This window comes from Macaca fascicularis, chromosome 11 (assembly GCF_037993035.2).
Source record: "Macaca fascicularis isolate 582-1 chromosome 11, T2T-MFA8v1.1".
Lineage (NCBI taxonomy): Eukaryota > Metazoa > Chordata > Mammalia > Primates > Cercopithecidae > Macaca > Macaca fascicularis.
The window spans coordinates 163,774-190,020 of NC_088385.1; the positions used below are offsets into that span (position 1 = coordinate 163,774).

The following is a 26,247-nucleotide window of genomic DNA, read 5'->3' on the forward strand; positions in this document are numbered from 1 at the left end:
ATTCCAGCACTTTGAGAGAAGGAGGCAGGTGGATCCCCTGAGGTTAGGAGTTCGAGACCAGCCTGGTGAACATGGTGAAACCCCGTCTGTACTGAAAATATGAAAATTAGCCGGGCATGGTGGCAGGCACCTGTAATCCCAGCTACTTGGGAGGCTGAGGCAGGAGAATCACTTGTACCCAGGAGGCAGAGGTTGCAGGGAGCCAAGATCGCACCACTGCACTCCACCCTGGGCGACAGAGCAGAAACTCCATCTCAAAATAGAAAAAAAAACAAAAAACTAAACAAAACAAAAACCCGGTAATGAAAACCTGATTGCATCATCTGTGATGGAGATGGCGGATTATTTCATTTTTAGTGACAGGATGAATTGGATATGTTTGCAGTATTGATTTGACAAGGGAAATGGTGAGAACCAAATGTGCCGCTCAGCTTGGGCCTCACCGTTGGCAGAAGACCGTGGCGGGCAACAGACTGGAGACTCGGAGACCGAGGGGAGAATTCTCACGCCTTGACGCTGGTGCAGTGTGTGCTTCTGGACTCCTGCTGGAGGGAGCTGCCCCTTTGCCTTGCAGGCTTTGGTGCAGTGGAGACCTTAGGACCTGCCCCTCCTGGCACACCTGTGGGTGTGGCGAGCAGTGCCAGGGCTGAGGCACAGGTGCTGAGCCCGGAACGTGGGACAGGAGAGGCTGCACACGCCGGCAGGCGTCTGCTCCAGCAGCCGGGGGTTTCCGCAAGGGGGCGGGGCGTTGGTTTTCCTCCTTGAATTTGGGTAGAGAGGGTGTCGTGGGGTGCTGTGTCTGCACTTGTGTTGCTCTGAGGTCAAGTTGTGGCCCGAGTCCCTGTCCCTCTGCCAAAGTGAGGGTTTGCCCATTTTCAGGTCAGATTTCCCTTGGGTCCGGGTCTCTAGGAGTGGGGCGCATTCCAAGGGGGCGTGAGCACGGTGGACGCTCGTGGGACTCTTCCTCTCCCCTCAGCTCCTGGGCTGTGTGTGAAGAGCTGCCCAGCGGAATCACCCTCCTGCCTGGTGTTTCATTCACCAGAAATCGTTCTCACTGTGGACTCTTGAGTGAAATGTAATCCAGGAATGGAACGTGCTGTTGCTAGATGCCACACACAGCATCAGGAGCTTAGTTGGGGATTATATGATCTTACCCCACACCTTAAAAGTAAAGACTATGGTTGTTAGGTCTCTGAGCCCAAGCAAAGCCATTGCGTCGCCTGTGACTTGCACGTATATACGCCCAGATGGCCTGAAGTAACTGAAGAATCACAAAAGTGCAAATGCCTTGCCTGGACTTAACTGATAACATTCTACCAGAAATAAGTGAAAATGGCCGGTCCTTGCCTTAAGCGATGATTTTTTTTGTGTGTGTGAAATTCCTTTTCCTGGCTCATCCTGGCTCAAAAAGCTCCCCCACTGAGCACTTTGTGACCCCCACTCCTGCCCGCCAGAGAACAACCCCCATTTGACTGTAATATTCCTTTACCTATCCAAATCCTATAAAACGGCTCCACACTTAGCTCCCTTCGCTGACTCTTTGGACTCAGCCCGCCTGCACCCAGGTGAAATAAACAGCCATGTTGCGCTCACAAACCCTGTTTGGTGGTCTCTTCACACGGGCGTGCATGACAATAGTTAAGGGGATATTGAAGTCTTTGGCAGCTCCAAGAGCTTTTTCAGTTTGTGTCGGGCCATTGTAGGCAGAAGGAAATGCTTGCTTAGAGAATCTTACAGAAATGTTTGGTGCAGTGCCATTAACTCGTGGAATAAATGTGTAACTTTCCATGGCAGACCTCTGGAAAGAGACGCACTTTGAGTGCACCCTGGCCTGCTTGCTACAAGAATCGGCCGTGTCACCCCGCTGTCCGTGGGTCTGCAGGTGTGCGTGGTCCATTGCCCTGCACTGTGGCCATGGAAGGGAAGATGATCTGGAATGCTGGCGACAGTTATCGGTGCGTGTTGATGTGTGCTGCTTTCTACAGGGGAGAACATTTCTGTTTAATAAACATCTCATCACGATGATGACTGCAAGATATTTGAGTCTCATTCAATAGTGTTTCTGGGTTCCTTCTGTTTTTAATCTGCTTTCTAGCACTAGGCAAGTGAAGACATGGAAAGTAAAAACCCATGGAACTTGTAGAGACATGGTGTTGTGTAGGAGCAGACTGTAGCCTCTGGCTCTGTTTAAAGATTGTAGTAAACCTCTTACCTGGCAGAGTCAGGGTGTAAATTATCTTGTTTAATCGAAATGTGTATGAGTCAAAGCTGGCGCCTGCATTGTTGATGAAATACCAGATTTTAAGGGAACATGTCAATGTGCCGTAAGATACCAACAAAGTTCCTCACTGAGGTTCGGCGCGGGTTCGGAGGAGCTGGGCCTTAGGTCACCAGGGTCGTCTCTGGGAGCAGATGCTCAGTGTGGGCATTAGTCACTTAGCCTTTCCAGAGCCGAGGAGCAGCTCTCTGTGGTGGTTTTTGGAACCTGTATTTTGAGTCAGTTTGTCCCACTTGACTCGAAGTTGCCGCGCGATTTCAGACCTTTGCCTCCACCGTGCGCTCGTTTTCTTGTCCCCTGATAACTGCCTCGGTTGCCCCGGCCTGACATTTGAGCCTCGTCGTTCATGGACACAGGTTCCGTGGTGGGGCAAAGGCCGCGACTCCGGCTTGCACAGTTCTGTGACTCTCACCATGGCTTATCACATCACTCCCGGGATCTCCCGTTTAGAGGAAGAGTGTCCCTTTCCTGCAGGCCCTGTGTGGTGTGGAAACCACCCCTACCTACCTTTCTCCTGTTTGAACTGTACCGTGAAGCTATTTCTGTTCTAGTCAACCGTCAGAATTTAAGGAACAGTGATTTATGTAACTTATCACACGCTTCTGAGCAATTCTTTATGAATTTCATTCTGTTGTGAAATTATTGCAGTTTTCATGGCTATGCTGGTCTCATGTTGTGGCCCTTGAAATGAATTCCCTTCCCCATTGTGTGTTAAGGTTGTGCCTGGAAGCTGTTGAGGCCTCACCTCTGCTTAGGGCAGTGGCTTTGCTCTCCTGACAACAGGAAGAATCTTATTTAGAGCACTTCTAATGTAGTTTTTGCTTCCAGACAGAGTTACTTTTTTTCACAGAGACAGCCACTAAAGTCATAAATTATGCTCAGGATGCACACACATGGGTCAGCTGACAGAGTGGAGTCCAGAACAGATCCAAAGATGCAAAAGCAGTTCAGTGGAATTTGAGTCTTTTCAACAAATGGTGCTGGAATTATGGGACAGCCATATGCAAAAGAGTGAAAACAGGGAGAAATTTCTGTATGAAAATTAAGGTGCACCATAGCCCTGAATGTAAAATACCAAACTACAAAACCTGCAGAAGAAAGGGAAATTGTGGAGACCTAGGGTGAGAGCTCTTAGCCATACCATGATCCATAATCAAGGAAGAAAACAAGTAGGTAAGACTCATCAAAATTAAACTTCTAATATAAAAGACACCCCTAGGGAATTGAAGAGACACATTTTCGATAGACGGGGAGAAGATGTCTACAAACCATGCAGCCGGCAAAGGACTCGTATCCAGAATGCACAGGACTCCCACGGCTCATGACAGAGAACAAACCACCTGACTTAAAAGCGGAAGAGACCTGAACAGATGCTTCGCTGAGAAGGACGGGAGGATGGCCCGAAAGCATCTGAAATGACCTTCAGCATGACTGGTTGCACCGAGATGTGCACCGAAGCCGCAGTGAATTTGTTCACACCCCTGCTGGAGCGCCTGACTAAGGTCTTCCGACAGCCCCAGGTGCTGGTGAGGACAGGCAGTCGGGACTCCTGTGCGATGCTGGGGTTCAGCACGGTGCAGACAGCTTGGCGGTTTCTTACAAAACTGAACTCACACAAACGTGGGTCCCAGTGACCCCAATCCTGGGTATTTACCCTAGAGAAACAGAATCTGATGTTTAAGAAAAACTGTGCCCAGATGTTAATAGCGCTGTCTATAGTTGTCCAAAACAGGTTACAATGTGCCACAGCCATATGTGGAATAATAAATACCCAGCAGCCCCGAGGCCTGGCTGTTGATCACAGGACACCCTGGGTGCACCTCCAAGCACAATGCCCAGGAAATTGTGATTTTGCGAGTGTTTTGCCACAACGCTCGCAAAAGATAGACCTGAGTCATGGGAGGACACGGAGAGGGTGGTTGCTGAGAATGGGAGGGTATGCTTATGAGGCCCCGTGAGTGGGTTTGGGGCTGTTGGACTGTTCTGCTTGTGTGATGATGATTATGGGAATATTTGTGCCGAAATTCACAGAACTGAACACTGTCCACTTTACAGTAATTTTTAAAAAGTGGTAATATGCTCATTTTCGGTACTGTTTTTAATAGAAGATGGAGTTTGCAGATGATTTGTCAGGGCAAGCCTGTCTCAAGAGTTTGTAGACGACTCGTTAGGGGCCTGTCTCAGGGCCATTGGGTTGGGTTGGGTTGGGTTGGGTTGGGTTGGGTTGGGTTGGGTTGGAAAAGCCTTCTCTGTTGTGGGCAGTAGTACGGGGCATGGAAAGGATATTGCCAAGGAAACACGTAGAACCCTTTGAGGAAACGTGTATTTCTAACTTCCTATAAGATAGAATTGGAAATTGTAATGGTTTTGTTTTCTAGAGTCTTGGTAGAATAGGGAAGACAGTGTAATAAAAGCTAATTTTGAAATGAAGAATTTTAAAGATTTTCAACAGCAATAGCTCTAGGAAGTCACCCTGGAAATGTTTTTAAAGATGTTCAATAGCAATAGCTCTAGGAAGAGTCACCCTGGAGTTGCTTCTTGAGTATTGGTTTCCTGGCTGTGTATCTTCCGACTTTCATTTTTAAGTTTTGCTGTGAGTTGGGGATGTGTGGGAATAGCCATCCCGGCCCTGCAGGGGGGTGCATGTGCCCCGAGGCCTGAGGCACTGTTTCAACCTAGCTTGCAACATGGGGACTCTTGTCAGTGGCTGGAGTAAGAGTACCAGCCTGGCAGGCTGGGGGGAGCCCCAGGGTGGTCTGGGCACTGTCCTCCCTGCCTGCAGGATGGCAGCTGGAGGAGCTCGAAGGCTGCCTGCCTGGTGGCTGTCAGCGCAGCAGCCCCTCCTGGCCGTGGAGCAATCTTTGGGTCCATGAGTCTCTGCACCGGGACTTGCCTCCTGGGACCTCCGCCACTGTCCTGAGGGCCCTGGTGCCACTTTCCCGGTGGGACCCAAGCCTCAGGCAGCTGCGACCCCAGATTCGGTTGCTTTCCCTGCCGGCTCATTCCAGCACGAGTGCTCACCTCACTCAATGTAGAGCCTCAGGTTCCTTCAAGATCCCCAGAGATGGAATCTCCCAGTTTAACAAGACAGTTGGTGACAAGATTTGAGCGGCACTGATTTAACTCAGCTTCCAGAGTTTAAGTTCCCAAGACACAGTCCTGCTCCTTCCCTGGCCTCATCCTGTGTGGCTGGTGTCGACGCGGGGTTTCCGGAGGCTGGGGCTGTGGCAGGTCAGCAGCAGGGGGATGGCTCATTATTGATCGCTCAATGCCTTGAGGATAACTAGGATTAATGACCTTTATAGGGCTGTAGGTTTGGAGTATATATATATGTGTGTGTATATATATACATATTTTAACGAGGTGGACACGGTTATCACTGCATTTTTCTGACATGAAACTTGGAGAGCAGAGGGTTTAGGAAACTCCTGAAGCCACACTGTCAGCGGGACTCGGGCGGTCTGGCCTTAGACCCTGCACTGTTTGCCCCTCACCACGCTGTCAGCAGACCCGGGTGGTCTGGCCTTAGAACTCACGCTGGTCGCCCCTCCTTGCCACGTTGTGGGGTTTTTCCTGTTTCTGGGCAGCATTTGATAGCTTGTGAAACAAGACCAAGACTTACTATGAGTGGATTTGCCATTATCTGAGATCCAGAACGTTTCCTGGACCTGGCGTTGCCGATGTCACGTAAGGGAAGGTAAAAACATTTTCATTGTGGTCACTGGGGCTCCTGAAATGGTATTTTTCCCAGTGAAAGTTTACTCATAAAAGTATTTTAACTCAATACTATGTGAACAGGAAGAAATGTGTTGGGCTCTAGTTAAATGTCTCAGAGCCGCAGAAGTAAATGAGGGCACCTTCCGAGCACAGCCTCCCGGAGGAGGCCAAGGACGTTTGTCTGGAGGGTTTGCCATGAAGCAGGACTTGGACAGGGCTGGTCTGCCTAGGGAGGCCTCTGCCATGATGTAGGTTAGTTGAAGTAGTTGACGGGTGGTGGCTTGAGGTCGGTGGTCCCCGAGGAAGCCCCTAGCAAGGCCGGTTTCCGTGGGATGGAAAACTGCCGTTCAGTGGCTGTAATCCTGGCTTCACGGGTCTGACATACAATCCTGCCCTTGGATACTTGGATCCCAGACAGGTCAGATGGCCCTGAAAGGACATTCGGACTGTGATGGCTGCACCCATTCTCAGCATCTGTAGGGTCTCCTATGTATGTCTGTGTTTCCATTTTCTTTCAGCACAATTTCTCCCAGTGAAGTCGTGAGAAATAGAAGGAAAGGTGGAATGAAGATGTGATTGAGGAAAGTGTGGTGTGGTCTTCGACCTTATTTTGCCTTGGTTGGTGCTCAAGAACTCCACCTGACCTCAGAGCTGAGCGTTTCTGCCAGGAAGTCCTGCCTTTTATGCTACCTCGAGGCCTGTTGAGACACTCCAAGAAGCTTCGTTAACAAATTGCCTTTTCCTTTTACAGCAGTTGGATATATTTGCAGCAAAACAAAGGAATAACCCCCCAATATGGTGATGAAATGCATTTAAGTATAGATAGCATTCAGTCTTGAAGGGCCTGGGATTTTAATCATCTTTGGGTCATGTAACAAGTGGTGTTGGTGATTAAAATCTCCTGACAGCTTTGTTCTGCCACGTTCCTCAGTTTTGAATGATGATCTTCCTGGTGTTGTACCTTGGGAGGGGCGTTTGTGTCAGTAGAGAGCAGAGTGGTGGTTCCCAGAGGCTGCGAAAGGACAGAGGTGAGGCCCCTGAAGGACACTGGTCTTCCTGGTTTAGGGGTTTGGGGCTCAGCCACCTTCCTGTGTCCGTGTAAATTATACCCAGGATCATTTTCACTCGCCCCACTTTAGTTGAGTATTGGAGCTTCAGGATATGTGTGCCCACGTCACCTGGGCCGTGATCCTGGAGTTGGGTGAGACTGATTCCCTGGGTTTATAGAATTACTCTGGGATTATTGAAAACAGAAGCACTTGAGGCATTCATAATGCTATTTCCTGAACGTAATTTATGTTCAGTTCTTCAGAAACATTTATCTGAGGAAGCATCTATAATTTTTGTTTTCTGCCACTCAGTGCTAGAAAGAATTGTGCAACACTCAAGTGAGTGGCATTATTCCTCTCCCTCCACCATGCAAGCAAGATTAAAGGTACCTCTGGCTCCCCTCAATCTTCTCATCTGCAGGGTGCCTGGCATGGCAGTGTGCTGCCTTCCGTCTTCTTTTTGGGGAGAATCAGTTGTGTTTGTGTGTACTGCTCAGCTCAGCCTCGTGCAGTTGTGTGGGTGAGGAGCTTGGATGCTAGGTGACCCTCCCAGGCCTGCCTCCCACCTCCCTAGGCCTTGTTCTAAACTGACAGATAAACAGTGTGTTTTGGAAGAGGACAGCAGCAGGGCAGGAGAGAGTTTGTTCAGACTTTCTCCTCGCACTGACGTTTGAGCCTTCATCCAGCCTGGGCACTTTTACAGAGCTGCGTTTGTGTGTTGCAAACCATTCCCTCCCAGTAACCGTGCTTTCAGAGGTTTGGAAATGTGACTTAACTCATCTTCAATTTAAAGCATACTATCAAATTTTAGTGTTGAAACTGATGTATTTTATGGCCTTTATTTGATTTCTCTTGATTTTTTTTCCCATATGAGACAGGGCATCTTAAGGGACACAGCCTGGTGTTGGCCGCCTTTCCTAAGGATGGAAGTGAATTCTGAAAGCCCTTTATGTAGGCAGCGAAGGCCTCTTTTATTTTGGCCTAGTCAGGTATATAATTCTTTTTCTCTTTGGTTTTTTTGAGACAGGCAAAAAAACCTTTTTGTTTCCCAGGCAGTGGTGTGAGCACAGCTTACTACAGCCTCAACCTCCCAGGCTCAAGTGATCTTCCTGCCTCAGTCTCCTGAGTAGCCAGGACCCACAGGCACATGTTCCATGTGTCCCCATGCCTGACTTAGTTTTGTATTTTTTGTAGAGATGGAGTTTTGCAATGTTGCCCAGGCTGGACTTGAACTCCTGGACTTAAGCAGTCCAGCTGTCTCAGCCACCCAAAGTACTGAGATCACAGGCATGAGCCACCGTGCCTGGCCAAGTGTGTTTCTAATTTCAAAATTAAGAGGACACCCATCCAGTTAATTACATCTCTATTGGAACATGCTGCTTATAGTGCATTAGGAAAAATCATCCAGAACTCGGAAAAGGAGCTGGACAGACACAGCCCTTCGAGGTTGTCTGATGAACCCCTGGGGTCTTTAACTACCTGGAGGGATGTACCATGTCAGACTCACTGTTGACCGGCTGAAGCCCAGGTTTCATGAGGTTATGTGTCAGCTTGTAGTACTTTCTCTGGCAGAGATACGAGTGACTTCTGCTCAGTGACAGGCTCATCTCAGGGACTTCATGGCCTGAGGGACGGCAGCCTGTTTGAGCTGATCGAGCAATCTCGCACTACCCTTATTTTCTGAAACGCCTATGAGTGACTTCTCACACGGTCTTTGAAGCGGCTTCATGCCCGCGCTCCTTGGTAATGATTGAATGCTTTTTTTGACCCCTCATCCCTTTCTTTGGGGTGTTCCAGTCTCAGTTCTCATGATGTGTTCTGCTTCTGCAGGAATTTCTGAAGCTGCTGAGTGTAGAAAGCACTGAGGAGGCTGTGCTCCCACCCCTGTGAGCCTTCCAGGCATCATCCTCTCCCCTTGGTGAGGCAGCGTCCATGACACACCGAGGAGGCTGTGCTCCTGTCCCCCGTGAGCTTTCCAGGCATCCTCGTCTCCCCTCCAGGAGGACAGGAGGAACCTTTCAAACCCTTCTTAAACTTGTTTTCATGTCTTTGTTTTAACAGTTTTCTTTGCATCGTCTCCCTTATCCAGAAGTGAGGGTGAACGCTGAGTTATTCACGGGAGTCAAGAAACCACACGCAGCCCAAAGTGACGTTTGTTTCCCTGAAATGATTTGTGTGTGTTCACCTTAAAATGCAACTCAGTAAAACAGGTGTGTTTTGAGGAATGACTTTAAATTACCTAGGTAAAAATGTGACAGTTAAATTTCATCATCTGTGTGGGTGTCCACAACCCCCTTCTGTGATTGCGTGTGAGTTTGTGACTTGTGGTTATTTTTGAAGAAAGAAAATCTGTTGTTGAGGACTTCAGATGGTGTGCTGGGATTGTGTAGGGTGGACATCGGGGGCTTCAGTGTGTGGCTTCCTTGAAGAGGTTCAAATTAAGGCTGAGAGTCCCCACTCCAAAATGCTCCAAAACCTGAAACATTCTGAGCTTCCTCATGACACTCGAAGGAAATGCTCTTTAGAGCACTCTGGATTTCAGGCTGGGGATGGTCAACTGGAAAGTGAAATATTGCAAGACCCTTCTGGCCCCAGGAGCTTGGATAAGGACATGGAGGGGGCCTGTGCCAGGTATCCCTGGAGTGCAAGGCAGCCTGGGCTCTGTGAACTGGTTTTTTGTAGGAGCCACAGAAGGGAAAAGAGGGTCAAAGTGGCCACGCCTGGCTCCTGAGAAGGCTGGACCAGAAGGAGGTGGATGCGGAGGACAGCAGTTGAGTCCCCAGCATCCGGGACTCCTGTCCCTGGTGGAGTTGAGAGCCTCCTCTAGTTGTGACCTCTCCGCTGTCAGCAGCCACTGAGGCCTGAAGGGAGAGGGGGCTGAGGAGAGGAGGAAGGATAGGCCTGCTTCTGGAGAGGGCCAGCATCGGCCTGTGCTAGCCTCGTTTGTTACTCCTGCGTCCAGTGTGCACGGCCGTGCCTCGTGGTGTAGCGGTTCCCGGGATGCACAGCGCTCTTGTCTGCAGTAACGTCTTTGTCTCCGACCCTTGGAGGCAAGTTACCTTTTTCTCCAGTGAAAAGAGGTAGAAAATCTTACAGAAATGCATTTGCTCTAATGTCTGTTTTCCAATAAGACATGGTCGCTTAGGCTAAATCTTTGTGAGGTCAAGACAGGAGGATCACTTGAGGCCAAGGGGTTGAAGACCAGCCTGGACATCATAGCAAGACCCCATCTGTATAACAGAAGTTAGCTGAGTGTGGTGGTGCGTGCCTGTGGTCCCTGGTACTCTGGAGGCTGAGGTGGGAAGATCACTTAAGGCTACAGTGAGCTGCTATTGCTCCACTGTACTCCAATCTTGGCGACAGAGCCAAGACCCTGTCTCAGAAAGAAAAGTTAAAAAAAATCCAGAAATGTCATTTTCTTTTAAAATCATCCCAAAAGAAAAATCGTTTTTTTCTAAGAATGTAAAGGGTAACTGATACGATTCTTTCCTTGCATTGTTTCTCCTTTTCGAATATTTACAGTAGTCCGTCCACATCGTCTCTCATCTCATTACAAAGCAGCAGGTGTCTTTGAGGTTAGTGGTGTTTCTCTGTGTCGCACCTTGGAGAACAGCCAGCATGAAACCTCTTACCACGATCGTGCACATCGTTTGTAGTCCCAATTAAAATCCTCTCCAGAGACGCCTGTGCTGCTTATTATAGCAGAACTTTGGTTGTGCTGAAATGTGCATTCAGCTAATGGTTTTAAGTTCATATCTGAGATGATGCTGTATAATTCCTGAAGCATATGGGATCAGTAATGATTGAAGATAATTCTGGCTGATGTCATTTGGAGGATATTTTTCACTTCAAGTTAAAACTTCCTTCGCGATAGTCATTTTGGGATTCATTTAACTATGTGCTTTATTTCATAGCTCAAATTTTCATTAGTCATTTCATACCATAGGATTTTGAAAGCAGATTTGGCAAAACCTTTCTAACAAAATGTTTGCTTATGATGTCCCAAGGAACAGCACTCAGAATTGCTGGTAACTGTGGTACATTTTAAGGCTGACGATAGAAGTCACTTGAATGGTAAGGGCTGCTTTGTGAGGCAGATGGGGTTTGAATCCCGACCCTCCTGATATGCAAGCCCTGACCGTGGCCTTCTCTCCTCTCCCCTGGGAGATGGGAAGGTGCCAGCATCTACCTCACAGGCCGTCCTGAGAACCTGGGACTAAGGGCTTGTGTTCCTCTTGCAGGTGGCACAGACGTGGGGGCTTGACGATACACACACTGCAGGCTGCCAGTGTCAGGGTAATCCAGTTTTAGTCATAAAGGTGGGATTTGCTTTGCTCCCCGGCAGACCAGGTGCGGTGCTGCTGTTGTAGCAGGTGTGTGGATCCTCTTGGGTGGTCCTCAGGTGGACAAGGAGTCACCGATTCTGATTCCCAGTGTTAGATGTGAGGGGACCATGGACCTCATGTGTTCAGAGGGGAGGAGTAAAAAGCTTCCCTTGTATTTCCAGAACTGTCTATCCCAGGAATACCAAACCACTGGCTTTCACCTGACGCTGTCGTAGGTGACACTGTCTGGAAATGAGGACTCATGTTCCGCATCCTTGAGCCAGTACCCGTCTCCCTCCAGGGCCGTGGCCCATCCCTCCTCATTTCGCTGGGTTGCCAGCCTGGGGATCTGTAAGCCCAGTGACGTCTCCGGTCTCGGCCCCCACTCCCCGTGGGGATAGGAGGTGGCTTCAGGAGGCTGGTGATGAATGCCTGAATGAAGCCGACTTGTGACTGCAGTTCTGTCTAAGGGCCTCCCCGGGTGTTAGATGTCAGTAAATGACACCTGTGTGTGGATCTCATGTGATGAGAGAAACAGTGGGGGAAACCAAAGCTTGTGGAGTCTACAGGTTCTGAACTTGGAGGTGTGTGCACCTGTGTACTTGGTGAGGGGTGTGACGTCCGGAATGAGTGTGCACGTGTGTCACGTTTGTGCATGTGTGGTTGAGTGTATTTAGCAGGTGTGGGTGGAGTGAGCATGTTCATGTGTGTCGTATGTATTTGAGGGTGTGTGTGGAGTGTGTACACGCATCATATTTGGTGAGTGTATTTGAGGGTGTGTATGGAGTACATACATGCGTTTGCGTGTATACTATTGGGTGAAGCGGTGGCATGTGTGGAGTAAGCATGCACACGTGTATGCTGTGTGTGGGGTTTCTAAGTGGTCCTCCCCTGAGCCTGCTCCTGGGCCCTGCTGTCCTGGCAGCTTTACAGTTTGGTGCGTCTTTGATTCTGGAAGATTCTGGAACCAAATTCTGAAGCTGTGATCACAAACTTGCAGCCCTGGAGGACGCTGGCTCGTGGAGCCGGCACGAGGGTCTCTGTGCTGGCCTCTCCCTGGGCTCTGTCCACAGAAGAGCATGTCCGATGATTGAGCTGTGCGGGTCTGTGGCTCCCCAGCCTCGAGTCAGCCCTCGGTTCTGTCCCACCTCTGTTTTTCTTGCTGAGGGGCTCCGGGAAGTGGTGCCTGGGATGGCGTTTTCACCCTGGGGTTGCTTCGCCAGCTGCCCAGGTGCTGGCTGCCTGAGCCCTGCTGCCGTCCTGGGTGGACGGGGCTGTCGCGGGGACATCCCTGAGCACCCGCGGGAAGGCAGGTTTAGGAAGTGCCAGAGGTGAGTGGCTTCCTCTCACACTTGATTTTCTGGAAAGTTCTGGGTCTCCTGTTTTTCCCTAAGGGAAGTTAGAAACTGAGTTTCTCTTGAGGGGAACGTCTTTGCAGAGTCTGCTGTTTGAATGTTCCCCAGGTGTGGAATACTCGGGGCCATATGTGTTTGGGAACATCCGTGTCCTGAGCGAATTCAGTAAGGAATGGAGAGAGGCCTCCTATCAGCTTGGCCTCTGTTTCCAGCTTGTTGAGGGTTGACGGCTGCTGGTATCCCAGGGAGAGTTAAACACTGGGCGGTGTGGGATGGGAATGTTTGCTCTGACAAGGACAGTGGGAAAGCATCTAAACAAACGTCGCTGTTCTCCGGGCTCCTCGGGGTCGAGCTTGTTTTGTGGTGTTGAGGGAAAGCTACCCTTGTTCCTGTTCCTCACCATTTGACAGGTGTCCAGGACACGTTTCTCTGGATAGGTGATGCGCGTGAGTGGGGGTCAGGTCGCAGGCTCCGAGGTTATTTGGGACCTGTCAACTGATTTCCTGAACACGCAAGTGCTTGGTAAAGATGTTCCTGATTAGCTAAAACATTTCAAGAGGACGTGATAGCTGGTGGTTGTTTAAAGACTATCACAATTTTCCTGTTACTTTTTAAATGCCTGTTGAATAAGGGAGGATTCACGTATTTTTATTTTCCTGTCTGCATACTTGATATTTTGTTTTTTGTTTTTCATGTGGGTGTGCAGTTAACAGGAATTAGAAGCAGTCTCAGCTCTGGGGAGATTTCATGGCCGCCTCAGTCAGTGCTGAAGGGAGGCAGGGATTCGGGGGCTACCTCCTCCACAGGAAGGACACCAAGGGCCAGAGGTCAGCAATCTCAGTGAGGTCACAAAGACGGGAACACCCAGCACCCTGGCCCATGTGCCTCTCCTTCACCTTTGTCTCTGCTCAAAGCTGCTCTCCTGGGTCATCACTGGTGATCTCTAGGTGCGTGCTTGCTTCTTGCAGAAGTGGTGTCTGGCTGTGGTCAGTGTGGGCCCTCAGGACTTCCCTGTTTTTGGCTCACATCAATATTGGGCAGTGGTGTATGTTTGCTTTGGAGTGGTAGATCCGGTGGATTTTGGCTTTGCCAACTCCTTTAATACCTGTTCTCCTAGGTGCTGGGACCCTCTCCTAAGCCGTCTGTTCTCCTAGGTGCTGGAGCCCTATCATAAGCTGCATGTTCTCCTAGGTGTTGTGACCCTTTCATTAGCTGTGTGTTCTGCTAGGCGCTGGGACCCTATCGTAAACTGCTTGTGAGAGATCTCGGAGGTGCTCCTTATGAGGATCCGCTGCCTGACCTGAGGTGGAACAGTTGCAATTCAAAACCACCCCCCAGAAAAATTGTCTTCCATGAAACCCATCCCTGGTGCCAAAAAGGCTGGGGGACAGCTGGCCTAACGCGGGCTAAGATGTCAGTAGATTTTTGGACTTGGGCCTCAGTTGAAGAGGATTAGATTTTGAAAGGTGGGGTTTGAAGGCTTCTAAAGGGCAGGTTTTCATCTCCAGTGGGGCCTGGCCAGAACTGGGTAGAACTGACCCAGAAGCTGACAACTAGTCAGGCTGGCTCACTGCCTGTGTCCTGTGTGTGCAGCCTTGCTGTTTATTCAATTGTCTGGTGGTGGTGTGGATTCCATTCACAGCCTCAGAGTAGTGGAAGCCATTACTTCAAGGCTGACCTTATTTATCAAAAAGACATGAAAATCATTTAGTATAAATCTTCCAGATACCTGTATCCTTTCTTTTCCCAGAGGCTTTTAAGTATTGCAACTTAAAAATCTTCAAAAATATCTTTAAAGGAAAACCTCTAAATATATTTTTGATGAGCACCCTTGAGAGCTTTAATATGTGAAGTAAATTCCCTTGACTTTTGTATTCCTAGAAACTCGTTCAAGTTTGCAGATGACTTTGTATTTTGTCAACAGTGGCCACTGGTTGGTGACCATCACACCTGCCGTGTATCATTTAGAAAGTTAGATGTGGATGTATTAACTTTTCAGACACACAAACACATGGGCTGTTTGTTTTTGGTTTTGATTTTTTTGGTTTTTTTTCTCCCCCCAGCTGAATTCAAGAAAGGGAAACAAGCAGACAGAGTAAGTACCAGAAAGCGTCTAAGTGGCTGGGTGGGGGATCCTCCTATGGTGTTGGATTGTGTTCTGCCAGTTATCGCTACTCGAAAAGCTGACCCTGAAACGGCTGGCATTGTCCTCACCCTGGGACATTCGTCTGTCTCACCAGAAAATGAAGAATCTGCCAGAGTACTGTGAGTCAAATTCAGTCAGAAATCGATTAACTAAGAGGCTTTGTCTCAAAGGCCAAAACATGAGGACACATTTTTAATTTTTAAGGAGTGCTTCCTTGTGAGTCAGTTCTGACGTGTACTGCATTAGGAAACCTCTGAACTTCCACGGTCAGGCCCAGAACTCTGAGGGAAAGTGGTTGTGCCCTTCCCACTGTTTTTGTCACTAGCTGTATTGATTTCCTTAAAACCCTTTTTATATGAGTTCTATTATAGTTTGAAAAAAATTCACTTAGGTAGAACTGGAAGCGTTTGCGCCGTGTTAATACTCATGACCCGTTCTTGGTCTCGGTATATGTGTACTGTATAAATGTACATGTGTGTATGTGGTGTACACATACTACGTGTATTTCCACTGTGCATGTATTTACAGTGTATAGGTATGTACACTACATTTGTGTCCTACACACGTGCATGCTGTAGGCATGCATGTACATGTGTATATGTGTGTATGGGGATGATTATATGCACACTAGTTGGACACCTATCTGTTCTACATGTGTACATACATGCATGTATTTAATGCCATATACATACCTGTGTACGTGCACCATGTGGGTATGTGCACATTATTTCTGCAGATGTATATATACATATGTGCACACAAGCATGCATGTACACTATGCACACTGAATAAACTTCTGGATATGTACACAATAATACGTATACATGCTGCATATGTATGTACACTATTGCATATGTGTATACGTTTTATATGTTAGTGTACTGATGTACATTGTATACATGTGCATATGTGTACACTGCGCATGTGTATGCATGCTGTAGTGCACTTACGTACATTGGATAAGAATGTATGTTATATGCATGTGTATACATATAGCAAATAGCATACCTGTGTACATACGGATGTGCATGTGTATGCCATATGCATGTACATACAGGTTATAGTATACCTGTGTACACTGTATGCATATAGACGTGTGTACATGCTCTGCATGTACATACATGTTAGCATACCTATGTACATTTGCTATATGGATGTGTGTATGCTCTATGCTTGTACACACGTAGTGAACTTGTTTGTACACTATATATATTTGGATGTGTGTACACTCTATGCATGTACCCTACATGGATCTGGATGTGTGTGCACTCTGTACGCACATAGTGCACTTATGTACACTCTACGTATTCGGATGTGTGTACGCTCTATGCAGGTACACGTGTTACAGTGTGCCATATACGTACACTATGTGGATGTAAATGTGTGTGTGCTCTATGGCACCAGGAATAGGGCTCCCGCAGGGATCCAAGAACGCACCATCTCGCTGGCACCGGAGCGTGTAGGATGAAAACAGTTGTTTGTTACAACCTATTTGAAATTTGGCAGGTTACTCTACCCTTCGCAACGATTTAGGAACAGTCACTTCATTGATGTGTGTGTTCCTGAAATCATAAACAGCTCTGTGAGGTGTGTCTCATCCTCAGACGAGAGAGGGAACCGAAACAACAATGACTCGGTCACTTAAGTGAGGTAGAACTAACATAGCAGCTGTCTAGCTTTCTGTATTGTAACTTTGTCAGCAGCTCAATGAGAAATCGGCACTCATCAGGAAATGTGTCCACTTTCTACTGTTCTTTATTCGTGGCGTATTAACTGCCTCGTGTTATTCCTCACGATGTAGCAAAATCCCTCCTAGAGTTGTGAATATAAACAGTTCATGACAAATGTAGTATCTTCTTTGTTAACACTGAAAACGATATGTAAGTTCATCTTTAGATATTGTTTGGAAGGATGAGAAGGAAGATGTTTAGGACAAAAGAATAGAGAGCTTTCAAGTAAACAGGGAAAATAAGGACTTTGTGCAAAATATTTCCAAATTTGAAATTTGAGAATACTAAATCTCACATCTAAGATCATAGGTAGTTTTTATTTTGGGGGGGGGGGTTAAAATTAGTACTTGGTGTTCCATGCCTTTGGGAATTTCAGTCCTGATGGAGGATTGCAAGAATAATCTGATTTTTCAGAACAGAAGGACAGTCTGTCTCAAAGGTAAATTCCAGGTTCTACCATAGAGAAATAGAAATTGCTGTCAACTTTCTGTAAGGTTCTTCAGTTCTTTCCTCTTCTGTGGTTAAAAAACCATCTCTGGGTTTAGTCTCAGCCAAGTTCCTCTTATGAGTTTGCCTTACATTTCACACAGCTGTTGAGAGTCTTCATCATTCGTAGTTAACTTTTTAAAAGCAAAACCTTGTACTAGTTAGATCTGGGCACCTTGAAGGCAGGGGTTTGTTTTATATTTTTAATAAGCAGCAGGGTGATGGCAGGGCTAGGGCCCTTCATCCCATCATGCATTCCTCTGAGCTTTCAGAGCTCTCACTGCATGCTGAGTGGTGTTGGCTGTTTAGGGTTTAAATAGGATAGACGAGGCTCTGCGACTTGGGACGCTCTTACCACCTTCATAGAGAGCTTGGTGACAGTTTAGCATGACAGTTTGTGCCCGTGCTGTGTATACTTTGTTACAGCCTCACAAAAAGGGTATTGATTTAAACATGACTAATTTCTTCATGTTTATTTTTGCCTTTATTCCTAGTTACAGTCCTGATAATTTTTCTTCCTTTAAAATCTTGCTAATGGCTAGTGAATTAGTGATAAACTGTATTTACGTGTTCTCTAAATCTAGCGATTTAATTGGAGGTCATTCTTCTTGTACCATGTGTCAGTGCTATGTCAGGATGGCTCAGTTTTACATTGTCAAAGGATTAACTACAGCAGGATGCAGCCTTACTGGAAATTGCTCGTTTATGAAATACAGGCACTTTATTTTTTGTTATACTCGAGGTGTGTTCCAATGTAAACATTTTGAGCCGTGTTAGAAGGATATACAAGATTGTAATGAAGAAAGCAGCAACTTGATCAAGTACTAGCTAATGAATTTTATGTTTTAAGTATATGGACTGTTGGACCTTGGCAATCAGTTCTCATCTTGACCTTTTATTGTTTTATTAGAATCTTGCTCTGTCACCCAGGCTGGAAGGGTGGAGCCCAGGAGTACGATCTCCATTCGCTGCATCCTCTACATCACAGGTTCAAGCGATTCTTATGCCTCAGCCTCCCTAGTAGCTGGGGTTACAGGGTGTGTGCCACCATGTCTGGATAAATTATTGTTAGTAGAGATGGGGTTTTGCCATGTTGGCCAGGCTGGTCTGCAACTCCTGACCTCAAGTGATCCACCCACCTCAGCTTCCCAAAGTGCTGGGATTACAGGTCTGAGCCACCATCGCTGGCCTGACCTTCTGTTCTAATATTGGTTATTCAGTCTCGATGATAGCACCCGGTTGTATTAACTTGGGGTAGAAAGCACAATTGCAATGAATCTGGTTGTGTATATACGTGCTGACTTAGCGTTCATGGCAGCACTGTGAGGTGGGCATTGTTCCTGAAGGAAGGCCGATGGGCAAGTCGGGGCTTAGATACGGGACTTGTGGGCACTCACTGCTGTCCCATGGCTGAGATCAGGCCTGTCTGTCGCCTGTACCCTGAACTCTAAACACACAAACGAGCAACTGTCAAGAGTCGGTGCTCGAGTGTGATGTGGCCTGTGGTGTTTGCCTCGCAGCGCTGCTTTGGCTCGGGGTAACAGGGCAACAGCTCCCTCCCTCGTGCGGCTGCCTGGGAGTCCCAGGAGAACCCACTGATACCGTTTATAAATGCCGGACATTGAGCGTTCTCCTTGGTACCAGCACATCTGGAATTGGACAGCTCGGTTAGATTCTCGGCCAGCAAACCTGTACAAGAGTGTGTGAACTCTGCGTTTGCTTCGCCCGGACAAAGGTGAATTCCCGGTCACTACTGGATGGCAACAGGTGTGGCCTCAGGAGCAGCACGGAGACAGGCACCCGGGTGCAGGAAGAGCATCTGCAAGAGGGGGTGGGGAAGGTGACAGACGCACGTGCGAGTTTAGCTGTTACCGTGGGTGGGGGGTGGTTGGGTAAGACCAGATTTTCTCATTGTTGCCCCTTTCTGAAAAGGACCCTGAATTGACTTCTCTGTGGCTCCTCGCGCCTCCTTGTCAGGTTGGAGGAGACTGCTCCCCTGGCTCAGGCCCTGCTTGCGGCATCACGGAAGCTGCTGTTGCTTGCCCTGCCCTCCCTGTGACGTCCTCTGTGCTGTTGTCCGGGAACAGTTCTACCGAGCAAGCTTGGACTCTGCTCCCTTCTGCTCTTGGATTTCGTGTCTGGAAGGCTTGTGTTCTTTCCTGATTTTTGATGATGCTGAGCTATGTTTTTGCAAGGATCACGCGTGCCTATAGCAGGGAGAATCCCCTTTGCAATTTTAACATCTTGACGCTCTCAAGCAGAGCTTGCTATCGAAGTTGACAGCCTCCTGTGTTTTTATTTTGGCAGAAACTGAATTTCAGTCCTAGGACAGCTTCAGCACACTTCATCCATCCTAGCTCTTCTCTCTCACTGCTCCCCTCGTGTGTGGCAGAAATCATATGCCCTGAAGTTTACCAGTCCCTTCATTTGAAAATCAGTTAATGTATGTGATCCTCATGAGAATTTTACTTTTTATAAAAGCAATCGCAAAGACTGGGTTTTGCGAAACCAGTGTTTTATGTGTATATTAATTGCACTCACAATAAGCTTTGTCTTCTAAATATTTCATGTTTCAGATTAGCCCTGGAATCATGCCCTGGAGTAGTTTTGCTTTTCCGCTTTTATTTTTGGCTAAGGTAAAGTTGAGAACATTGTGATATTAGATGTAGTGAGTCCTTTTAGTTTCTTCTATGTCTGTTTTCCTTTAAGCCAGAACCAGCAGACTGATACCAGTTTGTGAGCACCTGGCATCTCCCAGGCCTTTCCTGGGTCTTCCCTCCGCTGTCTTGTGGACAGAACAGTCATTGGTGGAAGATGAACTTGAGAATCTGTGTGTGGAATTAAGTAAATGTCATAGCTCTCTTCTGTGACAAACTGAATGACATTAAGCCCAGTAAATTGTAACAGCAGACTTTGCACATACAAAGCATTGAACACCAGGAAGGTAACCAGGCTGCGATGTTTCTGGTCCTGCACAAGACCTCCGGTATCACAGCGCATTTAACATACTGGCAGCATTGAGTGTTTGAAAATGTTGTGTACGTACCATGTCCGTGATTTTCGAGGGCCTGGATAAACACCTCTGGTTATCGCAATCTTTATCAATGGGAGCTTAAGGTTAGTACTGGGGCAGACTGTGTTTTAAAGAATTAAGGTGTCTCGAGTATGTTTCAGTTTTCCCATGAAGAAGAAACATGTCAGCTGTTCTTTCCTGGACTGTGGCTATCACAGTGCCCCACCACGGTCAGTCACATGTTTACTTCCCCTCCATTTAACCGGGCTGGGCTTGGGCCAGAGTACTTCGGTTGTCAAATGTCATATGAGGCTGAGGAACTGTCTTCTGCTTCATCATTAGCTTATGGAAACACTGTTTTCCAAAGCATACTCTCCTTTATCATTTGTGTTTATATAAAATAATGGAATGGTTATTTTAACTGTGCAGTTTCCTATGTTTGGTTATTTAATTGCGGAAAGATAATGGTTTTATTTTGCTAAAATCTGTGCTAGGAATTGTGCAAAATCTTTGTGAAATGCCCAGTTTACTAGCTTAAGTTATAGATCTTTGTATAGAAAAGAAAAAGCTTATTGCTACAAGGAGCATTGTCTTCATCGATGCAAAAAGCTTTAAACTTATTGGCCGTGTAGTAGGTAAAAATGCATCAGAATGTGACGAAAATTGAGAAAAGCATTGAAGTTTTAAAATCTGCTCTGCAGTTTTCTTCAACTCCCTTGCAAGATACTTAATTTGAATAAAAGACAGAATAAAGTGTTCCCACTGAGGAAAGTGGCAGGAGGACTGTTTAGAATGTGTTCTGAATCTGAGCAGTCCTGCCACACTCGTCTGTGATGTGGTGGTGTCCATGGTGTCACTTTTACAGAACTTTAAGAATGCCTCTGTGAATAAAATACATTTTATTCTTAGTATTTCTGTTTTGAGTTTTGAGGTGTGTAAAACATGTTAATGGTTTCTTTCCCTTACAGAATTTGCTTGTTCTTTTTTTTTTAAAAATGCCTACAAGACTCTGAAGCACATTAATCGCTTAAAAAGGAAAGAAAAAAAAAAGGGCCAGGCGTGATGGCTCACGCCTGTAATCCCAGCGCTTTGGGAGGCCGAGGCGGGCGGATTGCTTGAGCCTCGGAACTCGAGACCCAGGGAACCAGCCTGGGCAACCTGGTGAAATCCCATCTCTACGGAAAACACACAAATTAGCTGGGCATGATGGCTGCACACCTGTAGTCCCGGCTACTCCAGAGGCTGAAGAGAATCGCTTGAGCCTGGGAGGCGGACCTTGCAGTGAGTGGAGATCACGCCCCTGCTGTCAAGCCTTGACAGAGTTGGGACCCTGTCTGAAAAACAGCAACGTTCATAACCTATGGGTGAACTGCCCGGCTGCTCTGTCTAGAGTAGAATAAATCTAATTATGTTTTTGCCTTTTATTAGCATTGAAATTTTCTTAATTAGCCCTTTGTTTTCATTACATTGTAGCAATATATTGCCGCTTAGAGTCTGGAACAAGTAGGCTTCTCTGGATCAGGTTCTTACTGGATGGCTAAAACTTAGAATGATTTTTCCCTTCCTTGGATGTGACTTATAGAACTTTGCCTTTTGAGGTGATGTGCTGCATTTGATAGCGGACACAGGAATGCCCGAAGAATTCACTTACAGGGCTAAAGTATACGTGTTTTGTAGTGTTTCCCTCCTAGAATGAAAACGGTACCTCTCATTTGTGGGTCGATGATGCTATTTGCTGAAAACTTTTAAAATTTTATTTATTTTATTTTTTTCAGACGGAGTCTTGCTCTGTCGCCGAGGCTGGAGTGCAGTGGTGTGATCTTAGCTCTCTGCAAACTCCGCCTCCTGGCTTCACGCCATTCTCCTGCCTCAGCCTCCTGAGTACGTGGGACTACAGGTGCCCACCAGCACGCCTGGCTAATTTTTTGTATTTTTGGTAGAGACGGGGGTTTCATCGTGTTAGCCAGGATGGTCTCGATCGCCTGACCTTGTGATCTGCCTGCCTCCTCCTCCCAAAGTTCTGGGATTACAAGCATAAGCCGCCGCCCCCGGCCAAATACATGTTTGTTTACTGCCTCAGTCCTCCGTTGGGTAGCCCTGTTCTTCGTCGGATATTCAGGGAGCGGGGGCATCTTGAGTCTTGAAAGGTGTGCTCTGCGAGATGGGAATCTTCCGGCTGCTTATTTAGGGAATCCTGCCGGCTGTCATTTACTGGAGAGCGCAGTTTCCTGGCTGCCCTGGTCTTTGAGGGGAGGGAGACTGAGGGGTCATTTTCCCACCTGGACCAATGTGTTTATTAAACCTGGTTTGTGTATCATTTGGATCTTTTTATGAAGGAAAAGCTACATCTGTGACTTTCAGATGAGTGGAAGTCATGTTAAAAAAATATATATAAATATAAATATAAATATAAATATAAATATATATATATATATATATATATATGCTACTATGGAGAAGTTTTGTCCTTGTGACCTGTGAATACAGTCACAGGAGAGCACAATGTTCACGGTGTGGGTGCTTACAGTGTACATGCAGAGTCACATTCTTCACTAGTATTACGTTAAAAGGTGACAAATAAGAGAAAAATATTTTGCTCATTACAACGTCGGTAAGAAGCTGGCAGCACTCTTGTTTTTGGAGGGGTGTGAAGGGAATATTGAGAAAGTGTCATCAACATTAGACTCGCCCACTCTGCAAATCCTGTGCCAGCTGGAGTGAGGACCCCGTGATGGAAAGATGCACCCCTCTGCCCGGAAGGAGTTGAATCTTTGTAGCGCTCAGGACGCATGGTTCATCTCTATATAAAGGCAGAGTGTGAAACGCCGTGGAGGCTGAGAGAAGCGATGTGGTTAGCAAGTATGAGTGAGACGTTTGGGGCTTGTTAGCACCTGGCGTGTGTGCAGCAAGCTTTGCTATCTGCACATGTGTGATCCTTAGAACACTGGCGTCTGGAACCGTGGGGGCTGTCGAGGGCCCCAGCTCCCGGCGGGCTGAGGAGTTCCCTGTTACCACCAGGATAACCGTGATTTTGAAGGCTGTCACTCAATCCCAAGTCCTGGAAGGGGCTCCTTTCAGAGAGGAAAACACCCCTAGAGCCTCGGGCAGAATTCAGTGATTTTTCTTATAATGTTGCTTAGATTTCGCAAACATGAAACCAAGAACATATTTCAGAATGCTTATGGTTCTTCTGTAACCATGGAAACAAAGTAAGTTGCAGTCGATGGACAGTTTGCGGAAGCTGAACTGCCTACATCGTGAGCACGGCGCTCTCCCTACCGCCCTGGGCCTTGCTCCGGTTTGCTGGGGAGGCTTTGCAGGGCCTCTTGGCTGGGATACCTCTGTCATGTCCCATGTTGCTACCCCTGGTCACAGCCATACTGCTGGGCACCTGCGCCGTGAGGTCACTGAGTGGACACGGAGCCGCGGGGCAGCAGCTGGTCAGGAGGTGGCATCCACATGGTCCGAAACAGGTTTCTGTTCATTAAGAATGATCATTGCCATAGAAACAGAGTGAAAGAAAACTCTACTGACCTGAGAATGCGTCCGCTGAGTTGCATAGGGAAGTGCAGTGAGGAAGGTGAGGGCTGAAAGGAAATGAGGGAGGGAGAGGAAAGGAGAGAAGGGAAGCGAAAGGGGGAGGGCGGATGGGAGTGAAGAGGGAGATGGAGGAAGAAGAAGAGAGAGGGCGGTGGGCAGGAGCCTGGGAAATGTGTCCCAGAGCCGGTTCCTGACCGTCGTGGGTGCGTCAGAGCTGATCTTCCAGGAGAGGTGGCCTGGGAGGGTTGACCCTTAGGAAGTGAGGGCCAGGGGGAGCTGATTTTTTGGCCCTCAGCGGGGCTGTTGTTGACCTGAGATACAGTCGATAGTTTTCCTGAAGAGATCGTCTGCACAGCCACCATTTGCTGCCAGGTTGGAGACAGAAGTACTCCTCCCCATGGATTCTTTCTAGTTTGTGGATTTTTCCCAGTTTACCTGAGCAGCCTGTCAGTGGAAATGTCGGGGATTACTAACATGTCTCCATCCTACAGAGCAGTCGACCAGCTTCCGATCCTGTAGTTGTTGGGGGCACCATTCCGGTCCTGTCAGTGCCGGCCCAGCGTGGAAGCCGCAGCCCGAGGCGCTGGGAAACCTGCGGGGCTGTCACTGCCAGGATTCTGATGGGAATCGAGCACTGGAAGAAAGATGTCCTTAGGGCAGAGCCTGGCGAGGAGGGGGTGCTGCTGTTGCAGCAGTACATGGAATTTCAAATGACAAATGAAACAAGCTTTTAATTATGACCAGAGCCCTATGCTCTGCGTTTCTTCAAATGGAAATGTTGTGCTGAAATGAATTTGCTGTTAATCGGTTGCCTCATGCAAGACGCAAGACGGAGGGCTGGGAGCAAAGTAGAACGTGGACTTATCTACAAAGCTTCCTCCTCCCAGACTATCATCAGTTGGATGGTGCTACACAGGAATATGTGAGAATTCGTGTGAGAAAGGTGATGGGTGCAGACCTGTGTGACCGGCAGGTGTGGGGGAGGTTTGAGAGAAGCTTTTGGCTGAAGTGATGTCAGATGCAGGTGCTGAAGTGTGATGTCTGTCTGGATGGAAGAGCACACACGCCTCTGGGCTGCGGGAAACAGATAAAGGAGGAGGTGGACAGACGTGAGTCGTGTCTTAGGAATGGTAGCAATTCAGGCAGACCCAGGATCAGGCTCCCACGGGGGAGGAGTGGATATCAGGACCCAGGGAGCGTGGGACGGGGGTCATGCCCAGGCCTCTGCGGGTCTTGCTCTTGTGTCAGCAGGGCCCTGTGCTTGCCCTCCTTAAAACTTTCCTGATCCATAAAACGGGCACGACAAAATCCACCTTGTGACACTGAAGCTTAAATGAGATGAGGTACATGGTGTCTTCCTTCCCTTCCTGACACATCCTAGACTCACAGCTATGGTAGCAGCGACAGGCTGGATGGAATGCTGGAGCCGCTTTGCGCCTGGTGAAGCCACATGGATTTGTGCAGTGCTGGCGACTGTCTCTGAAAGCCTTTGGTCATGGCAGTGGCAGCCTGGAGTGGCTCTTGGCATACTTGAGTCTGTGGAGTGCAAGGTTGACTGGAGCTCCGAGGCCATTGATACTATCCAGGGGTGAGCTGATGAGGCCCTAAAACATGGGGGGAAGGCCGAGAGGACTTGGCTGCCAGAAGCATTGTAGATTTCTGGCTTCGAGAACTTGCTGACTTATGGACATAGGAAGGTAAACCCAGATGGCTCCAAAATTGTAAGTCCAGAAGAAAGGTGAGAGGGTACAATTGCTGACTAGGTCATGGTTGCCCTGTCCCTTTGTTTCTGGCCATCGTTTCTCCTCCCTCCCCCTGCCTTTGTGGGCTGGAGGGCCTGAGCCTGCACAGCGGTCTATTTCATGATGACAATGGCCGATTATTACCCTGCAGTAAGAAGTCTCTCCATTTTATTTGGCAGCAGTAGTTAAATAAATTTAAGGAGTGATGGTGTAGTAGTATTTGTTTTGTTTGTGCTTTTTTTTTTTTTTTTTTTTAGTGTCATTTAACTGAATGTTATTTCCAATTTCACTGATCACTTTGAGAGGCCAAAACATGCTTTGATTTGCTATTTTGTGTTTGAGCTAGTTTATTGCCTCACAGGAATGCCAAGTATTCTGTTGTCACACATCATTAAGTATCTCAAATTGTGTTACTATAATACTTAGCTGAATTACCTCCCTTATTTTGGCTTTTAAAAATCTAAAATCTGTGTGAAACACAGGATGGTGCATCTCCATTGAGGGTTGTTGAGAAGTGTGACTTTTGCTGGCATGCTTGAGAATCAGTGACATTATTTTATAGAAACACTTTGTAACTGACAGCAAAGCTAGAAGCTCCTGTAAAGGGCAGAGTAGGCAACGTGTTATGCTTTGAGGGCCACAGAAGTCTCTGCATATATTTCTTTTGTGAAAACTTCAACGTGTAAAAATCCCTGGCCAAAGCTCGGTCGGGGATCATGGTTTGCAGACCCTTAACAGCAGCTTAGCTGAAAGCTGGTCTCCCATGCGGTGAGCAGGAGCCTCCCTCATTGCTTCAGCCAGGAAGATGCTGCCCTGATGCTGGAATTTACTTCAAACAAACTTGAAAGCTCTGGCACCGCTGCTCA

The 26,247-nt window shown here is 47.5% G+C and overlaps 1 protein-coding gene and 1 long non-coding RNA gene across 4 annotated transcripts in view; one reads left to right on the top strand and one right to left on the bottom strand.

Annotated features, from left to right (window-relative positions):
• Positions 1-26,247, bottom strand: part of LOC141408000 (disco-interacting protein 2 homolog C-like) — a 274,075-nt gene that overhangs the window by 38,578 nt on the left and 209,250 nt on the right. The gene's annotated exons all lie outside the window — the stretch shown is intronic.
• Positions 1-26,247, top strand: part of LOC135966385 (uncharacterized) — an 85,823-nt gene that overhangs the window by 29,572 nt on the left and 30,004 nt on the right. The window contains exon 3 of one of the 3 annotated variants that reach the window (XR_012419817.1): positions 6,514-6,640. The exons of 1 other annotated variant lie outside the window; for it this stretch is intronic. This is a non-coding gene — a long non-coding RNA (uncharacterized lncRNA). Of the gene's footprint in view, positions 1-385; positions 1,597-6,513; positions 6,641-26,247 lie in introns of those variants that run through there. One more of the 3 variants, XR_012419815.1, reaches the window with a different exon arrangement.